The 6,241-nt window shown below is 39.1% G+C and overlaps 1 pseudogene; it reads left to right on the top strand.

Moving 5' to 3' along the window:
• Positions 1–2,198: 2,198 nt before the first annotated feature.
• LOC120220531 lies at positions 2,199–2,470 on the top strand (annotated as a pseudogene).
• Positions 2,471–6,241: the final 3,771 nt, after the last annotated feature.

Raw genomic sequence — 6,241 nt, 5'->3', positions numbered from 1 at the left:
GGGGAGAAGGTTAGCCTGAACTTCCTGATTCTGCTATTTTCCCTAACTCTTGCAGCTTAAGATATTCTGTATGCCAAGAAGCCATATTTTAGAGTAGTTTGTCCTCAACACCATCAATAGAGAAATATGGAAGTAGAGGTGGTGAAGGGTCCTACATGCCCTGTTGCCTTGTTTTCCTTAATCATGACTGACTCGTCAAATACTGGCCTTGCAGTCAGTGTGTAGACTAATCTAACTCTGTAGAAACATCCTATTTTCTTTCTTTCTTTTTTAATGTTTTATTATTTATTTTTGAGAGAGAGAGGTAGAGCATGAGTGGCGGAGGGACACAGAAAGAGGGAGACACAGAATCCGAAGCAGCTTCAGGCTCTGAGCTGTCAGCACAGAGCCTGACGTGGGGCTTGAACTCAAAAACCACAAGATCATGACCTGAGCCAAAGTTGGACGCTTAACTGAGTGAACCACCCATGTCCCCCGCTCCCCCCCCCCATTTTGATCTTCCTTCCAGGGCCTTATATTCAAAAAGTCCTCTTTCCCTCCTCTTCCTCCTTTGATATCTATTTGATAGTTCCCATATAGTGATGTTTATTATTTTTTAAGAGATACACAACAATTTTAATGGTTTGTTAGTGACAAAGAAGGCTTATTCCCATTTTATAGTATAAATCTCAAGTTAGAAAACTATGTCTTTCTCTGTCTTATTTCACTGAATATAATGCCCTCTAGGTTTATCCATCTTGTTGCAAATGCCAAGATCTCATCCTTATTTAGGGCTGAGTAATATTTTATTGTTTATATATACCTCATTTTCTTCATCCATTCATCTATCAGTGAACATTTGGGCTGCTTCCATATCTTGGGTATGGCAAATAATGCTGCTATAAAATAGGGGTGCATATATCTTTCCAAATTTGTGTTTCTATTTGCTCTGAGTAAATACCCAGTAGCGGAATTACTGGATCATATGGTAATCATAAGTTTAATTATTTGAGGAAACTTCATACCATTTTCTGCAGTGGCTGCACCAATTATTCTTATCAACTACTCTCATCAGAGTACAAGGGTTCTCTTTTCTCCATACCCTCACCTACACTTGTTATTTCTTGTCTTTTTGATACTAGCCATTCTAACTGGTATGAGGTGATATCTCATTGTGATTTTGATTTGAATCAATGAACTTTGATTGTTATGTAACCTACTCATTCTTCTTTCATTTATAAAAACATTTAAGAGGAAATTAATGTGGTTTTATTTTATTTTTTTCTGACATTATTGTAATTTCATTCAAACTATTCTAGTTGCAGTTGAACAATGAGAATACTGTATTTAAAATTCTTTTAAAACTTGGGGAGCCTGAGTGGCTCTGTTGGTTAAGCATTTGACTCTTGGTTTCAGCTTGTGAGATCAAGCCTGGGGTGGAGCTCTGTGCTGACAGTGCAGAGCTTGCTTGAGATTCTCTCTCTCTCTCTCTCTCTCTCTCCCTCCTCTACTTATATGCACTCTCTCTCTCAAAATAAATAAGCATTAAAAAAAACTCAATCAGTACAGTACTGTTGACATAATACTATCTTTTTTTTTTTTTAATTATTAGAGTCCAGTCTCTGGACTGATACAGTCCTCATTTTTAATGTTTAATGTAAGTGATTTCTAAAGAATGAAATTTTCTCCTTTATTCAGGATGTGTTTCCTTTTCTTTGTCTTATTTTATAAATGTAAATGTAAATATATATAATGTAATTATATATAAAATCAATATTCATGAAAGGGAATGAGAAAAGGAAAGAATCTTTGTTAATATGCTCATGAAAATCTCAAGATCCTGCAAACCCTCTGTGATGGTGCTAACCCTTTGAGAACATCGCGACTTAGAAAAAGAAGTGGAAGAGAGAGGACTGACATAACTTATGTCTCTTATGTCAATTACCCCAGTCCTAGTGAACTGGCTATAACAAGTCACAATATACCAGAATTTTATGGCAACCCAACTGTGTCAAAAAGGTTGATATGTAAATTCTATGGGTAATGATTAGATTGTTTTTTGGCTAAGGAAAAGGGAACCAAAAGTGCACTTAATAGAATATGTAGAGAAGGTTGCATCTCAGATTTGTGGTTAGAATTAATGGCCCTGCAACAGTTTGCTCTTGGTTCTGTTTGCCTAATATAAATAAATGACTCTAAATAAATCCAAGAGCCGTGAGTGACTCTTGGGCGGTGCCGGCCGCCACTCGCCTGCACGCCTCGTAACCATGCCTCGCAAAATTGAAGAATTCAAGGATTTACTGCTCACGGCCCGGCTAAAGGATGCCAAGTCTGTCAAGATCAAGAAAAACAAGGATAACGTGAAGTTTAAAGTCGGCTGCAGCAGGTACCTTTACACACTGTCATCACAGACAAGGAGAAGGCAGAGAAACTGAAGCAGTCTCTGCCCCCAGGTTTGGCAGTAAAGGAGCTGAAAGGAATCCGGCACTGATTTGAACTATATTAAAATTTTTTAAATTCTTAAAAATCAATCAATCAATCAAAGAAAACCAGATTCTTGTATAAAAGTGGCTTAAACTGCTTTTTGAGGAACCTTCAATGGTATACTACTAAGGCTTAATTGATACCATTCTTTACATAGACAAAGCCAAATGTTTTTCTTTTTAAAAAAAGTTTATTTTGAGAGAGAGAGAGCATGCTAGTTGGGAATGGGAAAAGAGAGAGGGAGAGAAAGAATCCTCACCAGGCCCAGTGCTGTCAGCACAGAACCCAATGCAGGACTCAGCTCCACAAGCCATGAGATCATGGCTTGAGTCCAGATTGAGAGTCGGACACCTAACTGACTGAGTCACCCAGGTGTCCCAAGCATTTTTTAAAAATTTTATTTTGAGAGAGCAAGAGAGAACACGTGTGCAAGTGAGAGAGAGGAGAGGGAGGGAGAGAGAGAGAGAGAGGGAGAGAGAGAGAGAGAGAGAGAGAGAGAGAGAGAATCTTAAGTAGGTTCTAGCCTCAGTGTGGAGCCTGACACAGGGTTCGATCCCATGACCCTGGGATCATGACCTGGCTAAAATCAAGAGTCAGATGCTCAACCTACTGAGCCACCCGGGTGCCCCTAATTTCTTATCTCTAAGAGATGGCGACTGTTTCCTACAGATAGACACCATACGGTCAGAGCTATTGTTAAAATATTCAAATGCTTCCATAATGGTTGGTCAATAGCTGTTTCACTGAGCTGATCCTGCTATTCTGTTGCTCTCCCTTAACCTCTCCACCAGGACCCCTCAGATCTCCCTAAGTTCTAGCAAATGGCTAATATCTGTCATCTCTGGGGTCTTCAGGACCCTGCTTCAAGCTGTGACCCATACGGGTTCTGACATGGTCACCATGTGCTGAACTGTTGTTTAAATATTTTAAATACAATCCTTTTAAGCATTGCTTTCAAAATGATTTCTTTGGAGCTCAAACTCTGGGTAATTTCTTTAATTTCTTAAGTACTATGGATAGTCTTTAAAAATCTTTGAGGCAGACACTTAAACGTCCAGTATGAGCACATGTTTTCCTATCATTAATATTATATGATCTTTGAGGCAAATGATTACCATTGATGTCATCAATTAATCAGAAAGCACTACGGTAGCATTTTTGTCTTTGTCTCTTTGTGTCTAAGTGAAACTTAATGAACTTTCAGGAATTTGTATAGTGAGGGTTTGATGCTTGTGAGGGAGAAAAACGAAGGAAATCTTGTTCTGAGGCTTCTGATGGCTTGAACATTTAAACGTGTTTTCTTGTTTATTAGAGTCTGAAAAACCTGTGTTCAACTAAGAACTCTTTCCCATGGGGAACAGAATTGATGCAGGCTGTTACTTTTCACATACACTACCTTATCTGCAGGTAATAGTTTGCCCTGATTCTACAACCTTCCCCGAGGATACGTGCCCGTGTTCTGCGACTTTGTCAGGCCTGTGCTTCCTCATCTCCACACGCCCCGTTTGTTGCAATTACCTACCCGTTCTTGCCTCCTGTTCCTGCTTCTGCAGTGCCCAGGACAGTGCTGGGTCTGCAGAGAGATCCGGAAATGAAAGTGGGGGGTGAGTAGGTGGAGAGAAACGTAGTATCTACCAAACAATTTCTACCAAATACAGTAAGCCTGTCTGCTTGCAGCAGCTTCCTCCAGTGTGTTAGAAGCTGTTTCTAGCAGAGGACCTTGGGGCACCTGTCTCCCCTGTGGAACGGGGCCAGGAACTAGAAGGAAGGGCAGGATGTGGCGGAGTCGGCGTGGGGAGGCCGCGTGGGGGCTCTGCCCCCTGTGACCGGTGCACCATCACCACGTCCACCACGGCTCCCTCCTTCCCCAGATGATTTAGCCTTGGCTTTCATAATGTAACCAGCTGTCCTAGAACAAAAGGTTTCGTCAGTCAGTTACCTTTGAAAAATGTCCTAGGCAGTGGTCACCTCGTGCACGTTCAGTGTGCATTGCTCCTCATTAAAACCTCTGAAAAAGTCCCACAGAAAAGAAATCTAGCTAGGTTTGGGTAGCCCAGCATTTCCTAAGTTTTATTGGAACACAGACTACGTTCATTTCAAGAAAGACCTACTTGCATCTCAACAGATTAAACGCTGCACAAAAATTTGAGCAGGAAAACTGACTGCATCCTGGCACTTTTATTTGGGTAATTTTAGGGAAGTTATGTAACATAAGTCCTTCTGAGTCTCAGTTTCTTTACTTATAAAATGGAATACTAGTGCCTTCCTCTGGGTTTTTTGTAAGGATTAAATGAAATGCTCTAGATATTACACCTCTGGAGCCAGCATTTAGTGAATACTCAATAAACATGAATTCCCTCAGATTGCCACATATCCTGTGGTGTTTTCTCATCCCCCACTTTAAGATAACTTTACAGGACTTCTTTAAAACTAGAATTTAAGGGAGAAAGGAGTATCTTATTAAAAACTACCCAGTCACTGTCTTTCTGCTTCTCTGTCTGCACAGGTGAAAAGAACCCTTAGAAGCCTGGTGTTGTTGTTGTTTTTTTCTAACCAGTTTATACAAATGATGACTTCTGTTCCATTTGCTGTATTTTTTAAATGTCTATTTATTTATTTTGAGAGAGAGAGAGAGAGAAAGAGATTGAGAATCCCAACCAGTCTCCATGTTGTCAGCACAGACTGACTCTGGGCTCAAACTCTGAGATCATGACCTGAGCTGAAATCAAGAGTCAGATGCTTAACAGACTAATCCACCCAGATGCCTTGTTCCATTTACTTTAATCTATGAATTTGGTGAACATTAACAACCATCCATGAAGCATTGCATAAATTTTGTTAGATATGGTGTATTTTCCAGAGATCAATTGCCAGTGGTAATGTGTGAATATAGATTCTAAATGCTAGGAATCTGTTTATTAAAACCAAAAGAGATGATTAATAATAAGAATGATTTTCTGTAAAATGTTATAAATTCAATCCCAAACACCATTTTGATTTATACTTAATTGGTTATAAAGGCAAGTTCAAAATTTTATATCCTCTCAGATTTTCCTCAGTTTACCTTTTACTCTCATAATATGTATCAGGTATTTTTTTTCTTTTTTGGCATGTCATTAATTGCTACTGGATCTCATTGAGGTAGGATAATAAAATGATAATAAGCCGTAAAAATATTTCTTTTTGCTGTTGCAGGTACTTTAGCAATCTCCATGGAGTTCATGGTTTTTATATGTGCCTAGGGACTGATTTCAGTGTTCATGGTGTTCTCTTGAGTTCCAATGCCCCAGGTGATGTGATGGCCTGGCTAAATTATAAAGAAGCAAGTGCACAATTTAAATGCTAATTCTGCCTTTTCTCCCTTTAAAAAATTCTTATTAATTAAACAAACTAGAGGAAGAGATTGCCAATAATTTAATATTTTGTTTCAAAATGGAAAACTCTTTAGTGAAACATATACAGTCATCCTAACCTATTGCAAAATACTATTAAGACACAGAGTACAAAAGGCACATTGAACAAGCCATGTGAGCAATTTCATGGTAATGCAGCCATATCACCGTATGTGAACATTGCCAAGGGCTCCTTTCTGCCTTAAATGAGTCCAGAAATATTTGAAATGTATTACCTCTGCAGCAACATTCCTTAATTGTGTGCTTGGAGTCTAAATGGTCTCTCCTTCTCTTTCATGTATGTGTATAAATGCAATATATAACTGACTTGATGAACTCTTCAGGAAAGAAAACAGAGAACACACAGAATTAGGAAATCCTGGCAG

Source organism: Hyaena hyaena, unplaced genomic scaffold, assembly GCF_003009895.1.
Source record: "Hyaena hyaena isolate Hyena2069 unplaced genomic scaffold, ASM300989v1 scaffold_704, whole genome shotgun sequence".
Classification (NCBI taxonomy): domain Eukaryota; kingdom Metazoa; phylum Chordata; class Mammalia; order Carnivora; family Hyaenidae; genus Hyaena; species Hyaena hyaena.
Note: the sequence above shows the minus strand (reverse complement) of the source record. Positions and strands in the feature narration are given on the sequence as shown.